Source organism: Tursiops truncatus, chromosome 1, assembly GCF_011762595.2.
Source record: "Tursiops truncatus isolate mTurTru1 chromosome 1, mTurTru1.mat.Y, whole genome shotgun sequence".
Classification (NCBI taxonomy): Eukaryota; Metazoa; Chordata; class Mammalia; order Artiodactyla; family Delphinidae; genus Tursiops; species Tursiops truncatus.
In genome coordinates, this window is record NC_047034.1 from 92,021,635 (window position 1) to 92,042,388 (window position 20,754).

Below are 20,754 nucleotides of genomic sequence, written 5' to 3' on the forward strand. Positions count from 1 at the left end.
ATATTCTCGTGAGAAGATGGTATCAGGAAATAAGGCTGATTGCAGAAGGCTAGCTTGGACGGAGCCGTCTTCGAAGAAGAAGGGCAAGGGAGCTAAAACTTGGCCACTGGCATCTGGAGACTAGTCAGGAAGCAACAGGAAAAGCATGGGAGGCATACATGGGGAAGAGAGAGAAACCAAAGGGAATTCATTACCCCACAATTTTAAGAGTCCCCACATTGTTTGCAGCAAATAACATGGAGGCAAAATGTCAGTTACCATGGGGCTGAAGTCTAAAAGAACCACAGTGTTCTCACAGGAGTTCAACTATTCAATGTCAACCTTGCTCTAGTAATTACCTACATTTATATTTGACACATGAATATATATATATATATATATATATACACACACACACACACACACACACACACATAAATATTTATGAGTAGCCATAAGGCTTACAGTAAGATCCACCCAAAATAGCAATATTACACTGGTGCCTTATTTTCCTTACTTATAAGGCAAACTCTCTAATTGATGAGTCATAACCTGCTAGAATTCTTAGACTATTATGATCCAAGAAAGTTTTCTGGAGTTATGTGTTTGGGTGCTTACACTGCCAACATTCACAACTCCTATTACAGCTAGTGTATCCCAGCTCTCCCAGACACCCTGTCAAAATAATGAGATGGTGAAAATGCAAAGTGTACATCTCAATGTTCAAGACCCAGATCTGACACTTGAGCTTTGCATGTGTCACAGACAGAATATGTCTGTAGAATGATTTTGATTTGACAGAAATCTTCTACCTGCTTACCCATCACAACTGTAAAAGTACAAGTCCACTCTAATGATATATTTAAAACTTCTAGGTCAAATAATACAATTTGGGATTATTCTAATGTGGACTCTAAGTGAATGTCCACAGTTTACCTACTGGCCAATGTACATTTAAATAATAGTAAGGTGGAGAGGCAAATTTCCAGCCATTACTGCAAGTTTTGGGATGTATTACAAATTGTAATGGTAGAGGACAAATGAATTCTACTACCTCAAATTTCTTATTTTCAAGAAATACATTTCCATATAATCCAAAAATATTCACATTAATACAGCTAGTTATTTTTATATTAGAGTGCATACATTTCTTTTAATAAAAAGTCAAATTTTTGTTTCTTTACTCCTTTCCTAAAAAGTCTTAAAGAACTGTGTAGTCCAATGTTCATTGCAGCTATTTGCAATACCCAGGACATGGAACCAACCTAAATATCCATCAACAGATGAATGGATAAAGAAGATGTGGCACATACATACAATGGAATATTACTCCGCCATAAAAAGAAACGAAATTGAGTTATTTGTAGTGAGGTGGATAGATCTACAGTCTGTCATACAGAGTGAACTAAGTCAGAAAGAGAAAAACAAATACCGTATGCTAACGCATATATATGGAATCTAAAACAAAAAACAAAAAACTGTGTAGTCTACACTGCTTCCCTTCTTGTGTAGGAATTTAAAATGCCCTTCATGTTGGTCTTCATTCCTGAATCTGTCCTAAACCCCTTCTATTTCTTTCATAATTTTCTGCCATCAAATTATTTCACTCCCCACATCTTTATGACCTATGAAAGTACTTACCTAAAAACCCCAAATCTTTTCCAGTAGATCTTTCAAAATTGGTTTAAGTCTTCCCAAATTTCTTGAGTCAGAAATATGTCTACTGTGGGTCTACATTTGCTCATACTCTTTCAAAACTTTCCCTTTAAATTCTGGATTATATTCCTAGCACTTTGACTGCTTTCTTGGCAGTTACCTTGTAATATCCAACATTTTAAAAGACTTCTTACACTTTTTAGCTTGTCTATGATATTTAATAACATCACAGCACATCCCAGTCTTTTGACGATTATATTTATTTTACCCTTCATATTCTTCTCTACTCTCTGCTGAAATGCCAGTCTTTTAAGAAAATTCCCCTTTATTTACTAGTAGTAAAGGATTAGGTCATTGTTACCACTACAACTCTGACAACTGAAATGATCCAGCATATGTGCATTGTGTACTGTGCATTGTCCTTTAGTAAAAAAAACATATATATCTAATCATGGGGCATTTATGCTACTTCCAGGTCTTTCCAAATGATCTTCTCATTCATCTATTCTAATAACTGGAACAGGTTTCTGCCTATGTATTTCTTCCATGCCCTGCTACTCTGGCTCACCAGCTATATCTGAAACCAAATTGTTTATATTAGTTCCTTTAGGTTACCAACCTTGGTATTCTCACTTAATCTTTGGATTGTCTATTTCCTCAAGTTCTGGCTTACACTCAGATCCAGGCAAGTCAGTCTTCTTCTAAAGACTTGGTTCCAGAGACCAAGAAAGCAAGGCATTTTTTGACACTGACTGAACTCTGGAAAAATGGTATTTATCTAGTCTAAATGATGGCCACAAAATCTGTACATCTGCTTTACTATTTACTAATATGAGGCCTCAGAGGAGTTCTGCAATATGTCTGATGAGAAGTCGGCTGCTAATCTTACTGTGGTTTGCTACACATAATGAATTGTTTTGCCCTTCTTGCTTTCAAGATTTTCTCTTTGTCTTTGGCTCTCAACAGTTTGTGCTGTCTAGTTGTGAATCTCTTATGTTTATTCTCTGTGGTGTTTGTTGACCTTCTTAGATGTGTAGATTAATGTTTTCTTTGAATTTAGAAAGTTTTCAGTCATTACGTCTTGAAATATTTTTCAGTACCTCTCTTTCTGTCTTCTCTGGTCCATCCAATTATGTGTGCTTTGCCATGTGGACAACAGTTCTCTGAGAAACTATCTTACATTTTACTGTTCTTCAGATTGGATAATCTCTTTTGACCTGTTTTTAAGTTTACCAATTGTTCCTTCTGCCACCTGTAATGTGCTGGTGAGCACCTATCGTCAATTTTTTTTTTAATAAATTTATTTATTATTATTTTTGGCCGCATTGGGTCTTTGTTGCTGCGTACAGCTTTCTCTAGTTGTGGTGAGCAGGGGCTACTCTTTGTTGCAGTGCACAGGCTTCTCATTGTGGTGGCTTCTCTTGTTGCAGAGCTCAGGCTCTAGGTGCGCAGGCTTCAGTACTTGTGGCTTGCGGGCTCTAGAGCACAGCCTCGGTAGTTGTGGCATACGGGCTTAGTTGCTCTGTGGCATGTGGATCTTCCCGGACCAGGGCTCGAACCCGTGTCCCCTGCATTGGCAGGCAGATTCTTAACCACTGCACCACCAGGGAAGCCCCATAGTCAATTTTTTATTTAGTTATTGAACTGTCAATTTTAGAATTTTCATTTTTTAATGTAATTCTTTTATCTTTTGCTGATATTATTAATTTTTTGACTTAATGCATAAAACTTTCCTTTAAATATTAAATATGGTTTCTTTGAATATATCTATGATACTTTGTATTATATGAGTACTATAGTACTCATATTTTGAGAACATATTTATAATAGGTGCTTTTATTTTCTTTTAAGTCCAACATCTGGGCTCCCTCTGGATAGTTTCTCCAAAGAAAAAGAAGATAGAAAAACACAAATGTTTAGCAAAAAGAGTGATTGTAGAGATGACTAAATGAGCATAAAGTCACCTATGCTGAGAAACAGGAGTAGTGTATTTGTGGAAAACTTTTTAAAAAAGATTTTAGTGATTTTCTTCTCAGCACATTTTATGTATTCAGTCTTTTTTTGTGTACCATTAAAAGAAAGAATCAGAAGAAATAGAAAACATCTCTTATAATCTTAAATCTTCCTCACAAAACTGTTCCTATGACTCCCTCTACTCTTTTGTGAATAATGCTATATGAATTATTTTGTGAATAATGCTATGATCAAAGATTACATTAATTTATATATATATATAAATATTTATATATAAATATATATATATATATCTCTCCACATTTTTCAGATACCTTATTTTGGATTGAGCAAATAATTGGAAATAAGAAACAAACTGAAAAAGTATAAAATGTATAATTGTAGATATATGAAATCTTTATATATAACAAATAATTAAGTACAAGACCTGTTTTTTTGGAATTTACCTTATCTGACACCTTCTCCATAACAATTCAGGAAGTCAGCATTTTTCAATTGTGTTTCATCATGTGCTGATGAGAAGCTTTACATTCCATTCTCTGGTCCAGTGTACACCTTCAAGTACAAAGTTAGAATCATTTCTCCCCATCAAGGCCAAAGTTTTTATTTGTACCTCAGTTCATCTATTCTTTATGGTAAGTATTCTTCTATGAATTTCTTCATCAATTAATTTCTGACTGGCTAGCCCTATAATTTTTCTTTCTAAACACTGAATCCAAGCAGTTGATATCTCATATTCAAATTAAAACGCCCCACCACATAAGTCTTATTATATTTTCATATTTTACAAAGTTTCTTTAACCTCAATTTGTAGGTTAAGAGTATGATTGTTTACTACTTGAATTTAAAACTGTGACCATTTTTGATGTAGCCTTTTTCAATATCTGTAAATTGAGCTATAAGAGGAGAGAGTAGAGAATATGGGATAAGTTTATGAGCACTGTGGAACTCACAATGTGTACTTAATATATTTGTACATTAAATTTAATTTTAAAAAGTAACCTTAATTCCGCTACTAATAGTTTATATATTTCTTTCTAAGAATTATTTTCATCAATGCATGTGTGTGTGTATATATATATATATATGCATATGTATATATGCATTTATGTGAATATAATAAAAAAGAAGCAGACTCAGAGAGAACAAACTAGTGGTTACCAGTGGGAGGCTGGGGAAGGGTAATATAGGGTAGGGGAGTGGGAAGTACAAACTATTGAATGTAAAGCTCAAGGATGTATTGTACAACACAGGGAATATAGCCAATATTTTGTAGTAACTGTAAATGGAAAGTAACCTTTAAATATTGTATGAATGTTTTTTTAATTCTATATTGTTTGCTATTTTGTTTCCTCCAGAATTTTCATTCTCATAACAGTCTGATGATCAGCCTTGAAAACAGACCTTAGCTTGTATGTCTGATTATTTCTAGCATTACTTCTAAGGCAAAGTCTTGACCAGGTAGTTAAAATGAATTGTTTGAGAGTTAAATAAAGGCTTCTAATACATAATTCAAATTTGGTCAGGTAATACTTCATACTACCAGCAAAATATTATGTGGGGACTCATCCTCTCCTGTTTTTCCAAGATATTTGGTTTTTACATAATAAAAAATAAAAAATAAAAAAATATATTTTTACATTAAAAAATAAAAACAATAAAAGAGCTCTACATTCTTCACAATTGCACTAATTCTTGGTTTCTCAAATCAAATATGATTCTCAATAAAAAGCATGAGCCCAAGAGGTGAAAAGTAAAAAATTAAAGCTCAGATTATTAATACTGTTTTTCAAAAAGGCATTTAAAATTCTCTGCTATTTGCGTTTATATTAAGAAACATCCTTCTTATATGTCAGTGAGCATGCTTTCCAAATGCATTTATTTAAGCATTCTTATTAATATTTCTGGCCTTATTTTAATAAAACCTATCTAATCAAGATATTTTATACTTAATCTAAATACTGTAGATAAATCAGAATATATTAATCATTTACATGCAATCAGATATTAGAAAATTTAGAGCTACATAACTGTTGATTTATTGAGACCTGTCAGCCACCAAAAGTAGCAAGTAATGAGATGAGTACAAATAATTTATGCTGGGTAAATTCTAATCATATTTCTTAAGAAATTATTGTACAGGAAAATGAACATGCACAACTATGATGAACTCATCTCTTTAACTAGAACAGTCTTGGATGTATTTAAAATATTGAGATTCACTTAAAATAATATTTATAGTCCTTCTTTAAGAAAATACATTTTAACTATTTTGGTCTCATTGCCAAAGGGAAAAAAACAAGGAACTCATAAAATGAGATTATTTTAATTATCAATCTATTTTTCTATTAAAATGGCAAGAGACATATTGAGTTTAACAAATACCATGAAAGAGTATATCCTTTTCGACTATAAAAAATATTTTTAAGGTCTTATCTTTTCTCTTAATAGTGGCGTGTCACTTTGGGGGAGCAATTTCTAACTATAGATACACACATTAGATAGATAGAGATACAGATATAGATATATGTATTCTATTTGCAGAGAATTATTTATCATTAAAATATATGTATAATCAATATCTCTACCACTTATGAAACTGAAGAAAGTGTTAAAAAAATAAAAAATATTGACTGAAAGGAAATTATCTTGCATTTTATAACAGCATCTAATTTAAAATCCCTTCTTTGTGACCTAAATCAACATTCTGACTTTTAATTAAACTGATACTAAATAATAAATTCTTCAGCATAATAAATGAGTTCAAACTTATATTCCATAGAAAGCACACATTATTCACTCTTACGAATATGCCTGTGAAAAAAAAAGTGTGATTATTTAGAAATAAAACCAAAATGAATATGACTCATCTCAAAGCATGTCAATAAACTTTTTTATTACATAATTTTTTATTGCATACAAGGGAGGTGATTGAAGATTAAATTTAAAAGACATATATTCTTTTTTTTTTTCACTTTAAAAACACTCTCTGACTTAGAAGATGGGGTAAAAGAAATAAGAACATTTGTAAAAAATAAAATTATAAAATGACAAACTAATATTATTGTGCTTATATGTATTAAAAGGTGGTATATTTTATAAAGCTATGATATATATCTTTTATTCTTCAGTGCTAATATGAGGCAAATAGGAGAAAGAATGATGTGGGAAATATGCATTATTAAAGGATCATAAATTCCATTATCCTCCCTTTCTGTCTCTTCTCAGTCACACATATCTCCTCTGCCTTCATGATTAACTGTGCAGAAACACACAAGGTTAACAGTGAATTAACCACAGTTGTAAGTTTCTCAGTTACACAGAGAAGAAACCAGACAGTACTTATTACCCTGACTATACATCAGTCAGACAATAAAGTAAAAACTTGTATTAACTACTTTGGTGTCAAGTTGACAAAGTAAAATTATTAATTGGTTGAAGTTTTTAATTATTTGTTAATCACTTTTTCCTTTGCTTACTTCATAATATTTTTAAAAGGAATAATTTTACAATATGGCTGTGTAATCTAATAGCATGAATCTTTTGAGTGTTCATAATGATGACACTAATGTTAAGACAGTAAATAAATCTAACAGCCTGTGACGTCTTGCGCAGCAATTCCTAGTTTTAAAGACTTCACACATTTCATACATTTTACAGTTCCTCAAAATTCTGTGAAACTAGGTAAAGAAATTAATTTATGAAAATATATGAAACACAATAATATTTATTTAATTAGGTGGAGTCAGACTACTAGACACTATGGAAAACCCAGAAAATCTCTAAGACATGACACTGGACACTACTTTCATAAGAAAATACTTCTTTCTAAAATTTATTGTTTTCTTACCAAGTACCAGGCACTATTATGTGTACTTTATATGAGATAGATGGGAGAGAAAAAAGAACTGTGAAATATATGAAGCTTTTTGTAATTATATGTTAAACTAAGTAACAGTAACCACAGACAATATTTCAGAAAAGTGGAAAAATTTTATGGGTTGAAGTCAGTAGTGAAGTCTTTGTGGAGGAGAGAGGCCCTTGATTTTGAAGAATATATGATGCTTTGTATAAGTAAAGATCAAAGAAGAAGTACTGTACAAATAAAAGTCAAAAAACAATTAGTGAGGGAATTCCCTGGGGGTCCAGTGGTTAGGACTCCACGCTTCCACTGCAGGAGGCACAGGCTCGAATCCCTGGTTGGGGAACTAAGATCCTGCATGCCACAAGGCCCAGCCAGAAAAAAAAAAGACAATTAGTGAGCACATGAGGGAGTGAGCGAAGGAACTATTTGGGGACATATGAGCTGCGGAGCAGTAAGAGAAAATAGAGGGCAATAGGTGCATACCTGGATTAAACATACACACATGATACACCACAACTGCAAATAAAAAGTTCCTTTATGTGTAACTGATCTCATCTTTAAGGTCTACTCAGGGGGCAGTGAAGATACTTAATTTTACTCTAATCCATTAAATATGTTTATTTTTTAAAGGTTAACCTTAGTACTGTTTATTCTCTCAGAGTTGTATCTCTGTCTCTCTGCGCCTCTCCAAGGTGGTGTGGAATATTGATTTTTATGTCCTATTAGCAGCATAAGAGAAAGAAAACCTCAGCAGATTCCTCATGTTGCCTGGCCTCTTGTGGAGTCACTGGAGTGATAAGCTCTGTGAACTGGTAAACACTAAGGTATAAGTGATCTCAATTACAAGCCCTCTGCAGGGGTTTACTGCTAAACTGTAAAATCTGTGGTCTTGTATCTCTATCCAGGTCTAATGTAATCTGTGGCTGATTTGGCCTCACCTTAGCTGTCATGTGTTCTATGTGCTAATCAGCTCTTACCCATGTTCTAGCAAGTCACTTTTTTTAGTCTAATTCAATCCTCATTTTAGCAGGTCTCACGGCACTTCTGGTGCTTTTCATTTCCACGAATCTCTATAACATCAATTGGAAGCATCTGGGAAATTTGGGGTCTAATTCATGCCAAAGGAGAATTTGATGGTGACTTCAGAAAAGGATTTAATAGTTGCCTTCATATACACAATTATCCTATATTGCCAAATTTACTTTGACAAACTATGAAGAAGCTATCCTATGTTACTTTTAAGAATAAAATGCTATTTCTTTGTAGATCCAGGTTACAGGGTGATGCAAAACTCTCCTGTTCTCTGTGTTCCCTTCAATTCATCTAAAACTTTCTTTCAACTAAAAGCAAGAGAGTGGAAAGCATATACCTATCAATCTGTCTTCCCTAATTCTGTTCCTTTTTCCCCACAATTTCTTGGGCCAGAAAGGGCATAACAGCTCCCTCTCACTTTCTGTATTTTGAGAAATTTTCTTATTAAATGTTTGTTAGGTCATTAAATTTGATTCTAATATATTAATAATAATTAGTAAATTTAGTACAGTTGACCCTTGAAAAATGCAAAGGTTAATCTGCATATTACTTATGGTTGGCCCTTCATATCTGTGTATCATAGGATTCAACCAACCAGGACCTTGTAGTACTGTAGTATTTACTATTGAAAAATATCCACATATAAGTGGACTCACACAGTTCAAACCCATGTGTTCAACGGTCAACTGTAAATACATTTTTTTAGGTAAAAACTTTCAAGATTATGTCTTGCTTGGAAGTTCTATTTATGATGTTAGTGTCAAGTCAGTAACTACTTCTTTTTATTTCATTCCTAGCTTAACAATGCTACTGGCTTCTCTACCTCTGTCCACTTCTTCCTCCCCAATTCCAAAACAGGTAGAGACCTTGAGTTAATGGCAAAAATGTGTACACAAATGCAGACAATAAAAACACAATGATTTATTTTTAAAATATTATCTCAGTTGCAAGATGTTACCATTAATTAGGGTAAACTGGTTGAAGGATATGCAGGATCCCTCTGTATTATTTCTTACCAATATATGTGAATCTACAATGATTTCAAAATAAAATCTTAAAAAAATTAAGAGGAAAGAGAGAATCACAAATACTAAACAAAAAAAGAAGATGAATAAGGAAGCTTTACATCCCTATATTTTAAAAGAAATAGTGAATGGAATGTATTTGGAAATAGAATATGTGATTAAAAATTTAACTACTAAAAGAATTAAATCTACAGTTAAAAATCCCCCTCACCGGGCTTCCCTGGTGGCACAGTGGTTAAGAATCTGCCTGCCAATGCAGGGGTCACAGGTTCGATCCCTGGCCTGGGAAGATCCTACATGCTGCAGAGCAACTAAGCCCACAAGCCACAACTACTGAGCCCATGTGCCACAACTACTGAAGCCCATGCACCTAGAGCCCGTGCTCTGCAACAACAGAAGCCACTGCAACGAAAAGCCCACGCACCACAACAAAGAGTAGCCCCCGCTCGCCGCAACTAGAGAAAGCCCGTGTGCAGCAACGAAGACCCAACACACCCAAAAATAAAAACAAATAAATTTTAAAAATCCCCCCCACAAAATATTCTTTGCTGTGAAGAATTTAGCAGTAGCACTGAACTTCTATTGATGAAATAACACTATCTTATGTAAAATTACTAAAAAACACAAAAAAATAAAAAATGAGTGAAAAATTACTTGTTTTATGAGGTCAAGCATAATCTTGACACAAAATCCTGACATTAACATTGTAAGAAAGGAAAATAATAAGCTTTCTTTTTTTTTTTTTTTGCGGTACGCGGGCCTCCCACCGCTACGGCCTCTCCCGTTGTGGAGCACAGGCTTCGGACGCGCAGGCCCAGCACCCAAGGCTCACAGGCCCAGCCGCTCCGGGGCACGTGTGATCTTCCCGGGCCGGGGCACGAACCCGTGTCCCCTGCAACGGCAGGCGGACTCTCAACCACCGCGCCACCAGGGAAGCCCAATAAGCTATTTTTAAGTGCAAAAAGTCTGTTAAAAAATTAAAGGTATAATACACCAAAACCAAGTTGTGTATATTCAAGAAATGAAAGTAATTTGCATACAGTAATAGGATAAAGAAGAAACACAGTCCTAATAGATACATATAAGGTATTTTATAAAATGTAACATCCTTCATGCTAAACCAAAAAAAAAAAGGAAACATGGTAGGATTTCCTTCTTATAATTAGTGTTAAATATAAAAAGCCTAGAGCAAGCATCATAATTTATGGTAAGATGTTGAAAGTTTTATCTTTGAGATGAGAAATCATTCAAGGATGTATCATATAACTATTTCCCCTCAAAAATTTAAAAGTGGTCACAGTCAGTATAGTATAAAAAGTAAAAGAAATAATGCATAAGGAATAAAAAAAGAGAGAAAAATCTTAATGCTTACAGATGTTATGAGTCTGTAGATAGAAATACTCCCTCAAAAAAACTGTAGATAAATTATTACAATTAATAAGTTTAGCAAGATTATAGGAAAAATTAAAATAAAATTTTGCATTTCTAAATGATAGCAACAAACAGGCTGAAAGCATCTTTTAAAGGTTCTATTTAAGACAAAAATCTGAACTACATAAGAACAAATGTAAAATCATATTTTAAATATGTTTAAACAAAAACATTACAGACCTCAAGTTCAGCAAGATGGCACTGAATAAACAACAATTTACAGACCAAAATGCTTTTCTGAGAACTCTAGAAAACAGTTAAGAAGCTGCACCAAACAAGTGAACACCCAACAAAGAAGAAGCTGAACTCAAACTGGCAAGAAGTTTGTGGCATTTTGCAACCCTTTCCCAACCTCCTTCATGCTACAGAGCTCTGTGCGGTTAGGAGCAAACAGCTCAAATCTCAACTTCTACCTTGGGACAGAAGGAAAAGGATGGAGCTTTCTTATAACATTCTGGCCTGTCTAAGGGGTTGATTGAGGCATTTCTTGCTTGCTTGCTTGACTAAGAACACTGATGAGAGTGGTGGCATATTTTGGATATCAGACTGGAAGCTACTGAAAGCAATGGAAGGTATTGTTGGAGATGCAGGGAGTCTGCAGTTCCACAGAAAACTTGGGATGAGATTATGGGCAGGGACTGTGAACGTGTTCCTCTACATAAAGCCATTCCATTAAAACCGGGAGAAATGGCTAGTTTTTCAAGTTCCCAAATCTCAACAAAAATCACAAGGTACATAAAAAACAGTAACATTCAAAGTAACAATAAATCTCCAGAAACTAACCCTAAAGAAATTCAGGCTAGACAAAGACTTGAAAACATTGTCTTAAATTTACTCAATGGCCAAAACAAAAAAGGAGACAGACAAGTAAACAAAATTAGTACAACGATTTAAGAACAAAAGGAGAATATCAGAAAGAGAGGGAAATGATAAAAAAAGATAAATTCTGGAGTAAAAGATACAATAAATGAATTAAAAATTTATTAGAGGTATTAAATAACAGACTTGATCAGACAGAAGAGAAAATTAGTGGATTTGGAGACTGATCATTCGAAATCATCAAGTCAGAGGAGCAAATAGAAAAAAATAATAAAGAAAAGTGAAAAGAGCCCAAGGGACTTATGGGTCACTATTAGATGGAACAATATACATAGCATGGGAATCTAAAAAAGGAAAGAGAGAGAGAGAGGAGTAGAGAGCATATTTGACAAAATAATGGCCAAAAAGTCCCAAATTTGAGGAAATAATTCAATACACAAATACAAAAGCCATATTAACTATAGAAGGATAAACCAGAGTTAGACACCAAGAAATATTATAATCAAACTGTCAAAATCAAATACAGAATCTTGAAAGCAGCAACAGAAAAGTGACTCATCACATAAAAGCTATTTTCTATAAGATTATAAGCAATTTCTCAGCAGAAATGCAGTAGGATGATATATACATATATCATATTGGGGAAAAAAATCTGTCAACTGAGAATACTGTATCCAGAAGAAACTCTCAAAAATGAAGGAAAAATTAAGACTTTCCCTGATAAACAAAAGCTGAGGGAGTCCATTATAACTAGATTTGCCCTATTAGAAATGCTAAGGGAAGTCCTTCAAGTTGAAGGACTTCAAGTTGAAACAAAAGGATGTTAGATAGTAACTTTATATATATATAAATAGACAGTAACTTTAAATATATATATATATATAAATATATATATATATACATATATATATGCACACACGCAATGGAATATTACTTGGCCATAAGAAAGGATGAAATAATGTCTTTTGCAGCAACATGGATGGACCTAGAGATTATCATACTAAGTGAAGTAAGTCAAAAAGAGAAAGACAAATACCTTATGATATCACTTATATGTGGAATCTAGAAAGTTGTACAAATGAACTTACTTACAAAACAGAGACAAACTCACAGACATGGACAACAAACTCATAGTTACCAAAGGGGAGGAGGGGTGGGAGAGGATAAATTAGGAGTATGGGATTGACAGATACACACTACCATACATAAAATCATAAAATGGATAGACAACAAGGATTTGCCATATAGCACAGGGAACTATGTTCAATATCTTGTAACAACCTATAATGGAAACAAATTGAAAAAAAAAAGAATATATGAACCTAGAGATTGTCATACAGAGTGAAGTAAGTCAGAAAGAGAGAAACAAATATCATATAATATCGCTTATATGTGGAATCTAGAAAAATGATACAGATGAACTCATGCACAAAGCAGAAATAGATACGCAGACATAGAAAACAAACATATGGACACCAAGGGGGTGGGGGGGGGGGTGGGATGAACTGGGAGACTGGGATTGACATATATACACTGCTATGTATAAAACATAACTAATGAGAACCTACTGTAGAGCACAGGGAGCTCTAATCAGTGCTCTGCGGTGACCTAAATGGGAAGGAAATCCAAAAAAGAGGGGATATATGTATACATATAGGCGACTCAATTTGCTGTACAATAGAAACTAACAAAACATTATAAAGCAACTATACTCCAATAAAAATTTAAAAATATAAAATAAAATAAAAATGTAGATATATCTATACATATGACTGATTCACTTTGCTGTACAGCAAGAAACTAACGTGTTGTAATGCAACTATACCCCAATAAAAATTAATTTAAAAAAGAACCTATCTATATATCTATATCTATATAGATAGATAGATATAGATATAAAACCGAATCACTTTTCTGTACACCTGAAACTAGCACAATATTGTAGACTGGCTATACTTCAATACGAAAATAATCAAAAGAGCAGCTTTATCTGTCTGAAGTGTATAACCCAGAGATTACAAATTGCTAATCCATGGTAGCAACTTGGCCCTCATGTGGTTTTGTGTCATACCATTAAAAAATTGTTAAAAAGTGATCCATCATTTAATGGTTGAAGAATTGGTAAATCAACACAAAATTCCACGAAGCCAGTTTCTCTTAAGACAAAAATAAAGAAGAAAAATCTGTCAACACTGGGCCCACATTGCCACGAGTGAACAATGGGCTGATACTGAAAACTGTTCACAGTTTAGATTGCACCTGCATTCTCTAGTTCCCACGGTTCCCACTACTTTCTCTTGACTTATGACATTTTCTTTATCAATATTTATTTAAACACAAGTCTCTTCCAAAAATGGATCTAGCATATGATCCAGCAATTCTACTTCTAGATATATACCCAAAGCAAACAAAATCACTACCCAAATAAATATGTGCACCCCCATGTTCACGGCAGCGTTATCTACAATAGGACTCTGAGGGCATTATGCTAAGTGAAATAAGTCATAGAGAGAAAGACAAACATTGTATAACATCACTTATATGTGGAATCTAAAAAACTCAAAATCACAGAAACAGAGATCAGATTTGTGGTTACCAGAGGTAGAAGGTGGGGGAATTGGGTGAAAGTTTTCAAGAGGTAAAAACTTCCAGTTATAAGTTCTAGTTTACAATACTGTGTTGTATATTTGAAATTTGCTGAGAGAGTAGACCTTAAAGTTCTCATCACAGTATAAAAAATTTGTAACTGCGTGAGGCGATGGATGTTAATGCAACTAATTGTGGCTATCATTGAGCAATATATACATATATCAAACCCTTCTGTTGTGCACCTTAAACTTGTACAACGTTACGTCAATTATAGCTCAATAAAACTAGAAGAAAGTGAGAAATGAAATACTATCATGTTTTTCTAACACTTTATCATCTTAATTCATTTTGATCACATTGTTACTCATGGTGGGCACCTATTATTCGCTGTCCTTTCCAAAATATAAAGTACTTTGAAGCTTGTTACTTTAAACAACAAAGGTATATAGTCTAGTCCTATGAAATAACCATGAGAAAGAGAATCTACTATAACTTTTTAAAAGTTACTTCTGTTGTGAGACTATATAGTTTTAATAGATTCACTTTGGAAGTCTTTTTATATTAATAGTGGCAAGGGCTGTTATTGTAGGAGGAATGAAACAGCAGAAATCAAAGCTTTTACTCAGTGTTTGGTGTGCAAGCCAAGAACATAGTACAAGGTTCTTCTGTAGGTGTTCTTTTTGGCTTCTGAAAACCACTTCAAAGGTAGTTCTGACTTTCTGGTACATTAAGCCTTGAAAATTTGCTGTCTTAGTACTTTTGACACCAAACAAAGCCAATATTACAAGGAATGGAACACATCTTTCATCGACAGTTAGGACTAGTTTAAACTGTAATCTACTAGCCGTTTGCTATAAAAACATAATAGGGCTTGCATTCCTATACACTAACGAGGAAAAATCTGAAAGTGAAATTAAGAAAACACTCCCATTTACCATTGCAACAAAAAGAATAAAATATCTAGGAATAAACCTACCTAAGGAGACAAAAGACCTGTATGCAGAAAATTATAAGACACTGATGAAAGAAATTAAAGATGATACAAACAGATGGAGAGATACACCATGTTCTTGGATTGGAAGAATCAACATTGTGAAAATGACTCTACTACCCAAAGCAATCTACAGATTCAATGCAATCCCTATCAAACTACCACTGGCATTTTTCACAGAACTAGAACAAAAATTTTCACAATTTGTATGGAAACACAAAAGACCCTGAATAGCCAAAGCAATCTTGAGAAAGAAAAACGGAGCTGCAGGAATCAGGTTCCCTGACTTCAGACTATACTACAAAGCTACAGTAATCAAGACAGTATGGCACTGGCACAGAAACAGAAATATAGATCAATGGAACAGGATAGAAAGCCCAGAGATAAACCCACACACATATGGCCACCTTAGAGATAAACCCACGCACATATGGCCACCTTATCTTTGATAAAGGAGGCAAGAATATACAGTGGAGAAGAGACAGTCTCTTCAATAAGTGGCGCTGGGAAAACTGGACAGCTACATGTAAAAGAATGAAATTAGAACACTCCCTAACACCATACACAAAAATAAACTCAAAATGGATTAAAAACCTAAATGTAAGGCCAGACACCATCAAACTCCTGGAGGAAAACATAGGCAGAACACTCTATGACATAAATCACAGCAAGATCCTTTTTGACCCACCTCCTAGAGAAATGGAAATAAAAACAAAAATAAACAAATGGGACCTAATGAAATTGCAAAGCTTTTGCACAGCAAAGGAAACCATAAACAAGACCAAAAGACAACCCTCAGAATGGGAAAAAATATTTGCTAATGAAGGAACTGACAAAGATTTACTCTCCAAAATTTACAAGCAGCTCATGTAGCTCAATATCAAAAAAACAAACAACCCAATCCAAAAATGGGCAGAAAGACCTAAACAGACATTTCTCCAAAGAAGATATACAGATTGCCAACAGACACATGAAAGAATGCTCAACATTACTAATCATTAGAGAAATGCAAATCAAAACTACAATAAGATATCATCTCACACTGGTCAGAAAGGCCATCATCAAAAAATCTACAAACAGTAAATGCTGGAGAGGGTGTGGAGAAAAGGGAACCCTCTTGCACTGTTGGTGGGAATGTAAACTGAGACAGCCACTATGGAGAACAGTATGGAGATTCCTTAAAAAACTAAAAATAGAACTCCCATATGACCCAGCAATCCCACTACTGGGCATATACCCTGAGAAAACCATAATTCAAAAAGAGTCAGTACCAAAATGTTCATTGCAGCTCTATTTACAATAGCCAGGACATGGAAGCAACCTAAGTGTCCATCAACAGATGAATGTATAAAGAAGATGTGGCACATATATACAATGGAATATTACTTAGCCATAAAAAGGAACAAAACTGAGTTATTTGTAGTGAGTTGGATGCACCTAGAGACTGTCATACAGAGTGAAGTTAGTCAGAAAGAGAAAAACAAATACCGTATGCTAACAGATATATATGGAATCCAAAAAAAAAAAATGGTCATGAAGAACCTAGGGGCAAGACGGGAATAAAGATGCAGACCTACTAGAGAATGGACTTGAGGACACGGGGAGGGGGAAGGGTAACCTGGGACAAAGTGAGAGAGTGGCATGGACATATATACACTACCAAACATAAAATAGATAGCTAGTGGGAAGCAGCCACATAGCACAGGGATATTAGCTCGGTGCTTTGTGACCACCTAGAGGGGTGGGATAGGGAGGGTGGGAGGGAGGGAGATGCAAGAAGGAAGAGATATGGGGATATATGTATATGTATAGCTGATTCACTTTGTTATAAAGCAGAACCAACACACCATTGTAAAGCAATTATACTCCAATAAAGATGTTAAAAAAAAAAACAAGAAAAAAATACATAATAGGTTACAGTTGAAAACAGAATACTTGTTTTCCCTTTTACTCATTGTAGACTTCCAAACTATAATTTACTAATAAATACGTATTTGTAAAATCATAAAATGATGGTTAGAAAACCAAAAAGTCTGACAGTCAAGGCTATTTAATAGATAAAAATCCACAATGGAAATTGAAATAAAAATTCAACTCAGAAAAGATAATATTTAATCTTGGAAGACATTTTCAGTTTTATAAAATGAATTAATCAAGTTGATGCCCCTTTTTAATATTGTGGGACTAAATTTTCTGTTTCATCAATATTACAATCCTGGGAATATGACTCTTGAAGCTTTCATTAATTTCTAGAAGAAAATACATTTAATCAAAAGTTTGTTTCTATATGACATTTATGATGACATTTAAAAAATTAAAAGAAAATTATCAAATAATAAAGTTGTACATGAAATATTTATGACAAAAAACTCAAAATATTTTATTCATTCCAGTTTAGAAAGATGGAAAGATATAAGGGAAAAAAATGTTTGAATTTTGAATGTCATAAGTAGTTACTAGCAATCATTTTATAATTTCTATTTTAATAATACAGACATTTGCTTTAGAGCCTTATAGGTTACACTTAAAAAAATTCTAATCTCATTTAATTTTGATTATAAAACCCCTTGAATTATAACCAAAACTAGTAACCCATTTCAATTCGGGCTCCCTTCCTAAACTTCTAACTTGGGAAAACAACAAAAATAGCAACAGAACACACTGGTATATACTTATGGGATAACTTGAGTTTTTCTTTCTTTTGAAATATATTTTTCACAAATTTTAAAAAGCCTTGTGAAATGGCTGTCATTTGAACTGTGTTTCTTTATCCTTTGGTATTGGTGCCTGGAGAAAGAGCTTCAAAAAACGATAACAAATGAAAGATTCTCCCAAAGCTTTAATATTTTTAAATACTCCCAATTCTCTCAAGGCTACAAATTACAGTTTCAATATGCAGTCACTGGTTTCTACTCTCAAAAATATCCTCAAATATTGAGATACTGACTATAAATACAAAATTTCCAGTTGTGTTTTTAAGTTTTTTTCGTAATTAGCTTTTAGGGAACTTGCCATCAATTTGCTTTATTCTGTGGTAGCTAGCAACATTTTAGGGTTTTTGTAATTAAATACTGGAATTATATATATATATTTTTAATGAAAAGAGAGCTGCTGCATCATCAATAGTGCTTATAAAGTATTTGTTATGTTGTTTAAGGGAGGGAGTAATGTTTAATATTTTATAATGTTCTGCTATATCTTCACCCTCAAATTGATAAATTTATCTTTGGTAATTGATCGCTTGGGAAATATCAATAAATCTTTTTTAAATATTACAAATAATTATTTAAACCATGTTTGGCCAACTGTAATACCTTTAGAGTGTAGGTAGGTGAAAACTGGGTTCAGAAATTATTTATAATGGAAGCAATGGTATTTTAATGGTGTGATGGCATCATTGAGGGACTGGCATTAGCAGTGAGAGCCCAGTGGCAAGAGCAAGTCAAAAATCTCATAGCAGCAGCTGCAACGGTGGCATCTGACTCTGGACACTGATACCCCTCTCTCTGGGGGTTGTTATTTCTTGACTTGGATGGACTACATTAGCTAAATCTATTTCCCCCACAGTATAAAGCCTCTGAAGATGTCAAACCTCAGAGAGTACAGTTTCACGCATGCACACAGTACTCATGGAATGACAGTGTAAAGTTTTAGCAGAGCTCTCTGTCTCTTTCCCTGATCTTTCTGTTATACTCCCTGCTTCTTTTGGTATCACATCCAACCATTAGGCTCCACTATCTGCCAGCTGTCAGCTAATTCTTAGCTGTCCCTTTCCTTAGTTCTCTTTGGTAAATTAGCTGGCTTGTGATTTATTTTGCTCCTTTCATGGGAACTACCAGCTTTATCTTAATGTGTTACCATCAAAATCTCCACTGTGTTTTTTGTTTTTTAAAATAGCATCCTTAGGCTAGAACTTTCCCAAACTATGTCCCAAATAAAGATAGCTCCCCTGAGAAGAGCTTTGGTGTTCTCTGTTCTTACAGCTTGCCTCTCTTCCTGAGTTAAAAAAAAATCTCTGAATTTCTGCTATGGAGCTGGGGGTGAGGAGAGTGGCCCACTTTCCTTGGAATGACTGCTCCACTTTAAACAGGGTGTGCAATAGGGGTGGTTACCTCTGATCTTCTCCACCTGCCTCTTTCAGGAATCTCTGCAATGTAAGAGAGCTGGGGAGAGGGAAATTGGGGCCAAACTATTCTCATCCTGTTCCACCTGCCTCACCCTCACCCTAAAGTTAGGCTGGATGGAAGAAAGGAGCCCTCAGTTTATCAGCTGCACCTGACTGAAGTTAAACCTCTGCAAATCCACCCTTCCCCAGATAGCCAGTGGTAGGGTAGTCTGAAAAATGCTGGCAGCCGACCCTCCTTAACCGGGAGCTGGGAGAAGAACTGCACCCCAAGTGCCATGTGATCTAGACTTTTTTGAAAAAAAAAATTTTCTGTATGTTTTTAGGAGAATTTGCAGAAACTTTAAATGGTCATGTCTCTTATAATTTTCACCTGTTATGGCTATTCTGCTGAGATGAGGACGACAGAGTTCCTCACACAGCCATTCTGGAAGTAGAGCTCCCTCCAAAGCAGTTATCATGGGACGCTAATTATTTGTAATTTTGAAAAATACCACAGAGTTTGAAACAGTTTTTAAATTTCATAACAAAATGTAAATGCTCAAAAATATAGCTCAAATTATAGCATATTTTTGACATAGCACACGTTTAAGGCATTATAAACATATACCATTGTGCTTATCAAGGGAAAAAGTTAGAAATGTAATCCTTTAATTCATCACGGGGGCATGTGACTGGATTTTTCCACTGCTTCAAATTTATTTCTGAAATGAATTATTTGCAACAAAATACTGATATTTGTGGTATAGGTTCTGAAAATATTGATGTTAATTTTTTTAAAAAAACTTTGGCATTACGATAGTAGTTATATAAATTGTCCTCCATAACATTCTTGATATTTTTCATATGTTGATTTTGACTTAGTGTATCATTGATATTTTCTCTAGAACTATATCACTTAGAAGCAGGTCAAGACTTGCCATCCCCAAATATGCCACTTTGATATATTGATTATTTTTGAGACAGGCTGGGACCTGGGCCCCTTTGCTGCAGTTCTGCAATGCTTGCACCTAGAAACACCTCTCCTCCAGCAACAACATACAAAGAAGCTATGTGGGACTAAAAATAACTACCTGCAACAGTCCGGGCAAATTCTGGACCCAAAAGATACAAAGAGACCAAAAAACCCAACTGCCACTTTTGAAGAGCCTGAAGCAAAAACAGGGTACCTTGCATGCCCCCTGCACACAACACCACCTAAGGGGTGGGCAAAACACCTAAGCCGCCCCTCTGGCCGGATGGATCCCTGGACACACCCCTACCCTCACCC

The 20,754-nt window shown here is 34.4% G+C and overlaps 1 long non-coding RNA gene across 1 annotated transcript; it reads left to right on the forward strand.

Moving 5' to 3' along the window:
- The first annotated feature begins 5,029 nt into the window (after positions 1 to 5,029).
- LOC141279729 (uncharacterized) lies at positions 5,030 to 20,509 on the forward strand. Its single transcript, XR_012334452.1, has 3 exons — positions 5,030 to 5,070; positions 8,201 to 8,298; positions 20,451 to 20,509. It is a non-coding gene; the product is annotated as an uncharacterized lncRNA (long non-coding RNA).
- Positions 20,510 to 20,754: the final 245 nt, after the last annotated feature.